This window comes from Numida meleagris, unplaced genomic scaffold, assembly GCF_002078875.1.
Source record: "Numida meleagris isolate 19003 breed g44 Domestic line unplaced genomic scaffold, NumMel1.0 unplaced_Scaffold570, whole genome shotgun sequence".
NCBI classification, from domain to species: Eukaryota; Metazoa; Chordata; class Aves; order Galliformes; family Numididae; genus Numida; species Numida meleagris.
Window position 1 is genome coordinate 26,914 of NW_018364786.1, and position 833 is coordinate 27,746.

Here is an 833-nt window from a genome sequence, read left to right on the forward strand (position 1 = left end):
AATGGGATGAGGATGGGGACGGGGATGGGATGTGATGGGGACCCCCCCCGCGCTCTCTCCATCCCCGCCTGAAGCCGACCCTCGGAAGTCACTGTTTCCATCGAATTTCCCCCGAAACGGCGCCGGGTCCGACCCCAAAGCCTCGCCCCCGCCCTCGCGCTCCCCATTTTCTGCTCTTTTTCCCTTCAAATTGGCCCCGTTGCCTCCCAGCGAGGCGGCAGGCCAAGCCACACTGGGTTTCCTACAGCCGGACTACAACCAAACTACAGCCGGACTACAGCCGGACTATAGCTGGACTACGGCCAGACTACGGCCCAACTACAACCGGACTACGGCCAAACTACGGCCACACTACAGCCACACTACGGCCACACTACGGCCACACTACGGCCGGACTACGGCCACACTACGGCCACACTACGGCCACACTACGGCCACACTACAGCCAGACTACAGCCAGACTACAGCTGAACAACAACCAAACTACAACCGGACTACAACTGGACTACAGCCAAACTACGGCCAAACTACAGCCGGACTCCAACCAAACTACAGCCGGACTATAGACGGACTACAGCCAAACTACAGCCAAACTACAGCCAAACTACAGCCAAACTACAGCCGGACTACAGCCGGATTACGGCCGGATTACGGCCGGACTACAGCCGGACTACAGCCGGACTACGGCCGGACTACGGCCGGACTACAACCGGACTACAGCCGGAATACAGCCAGACTATAGCTGGACTACAGCCAAACTACAGCCAGACTACAGCCAGACTACAGCCAGACTACAGCCAAATTACGGCCGGACTACAGCCAAAATACAGCCG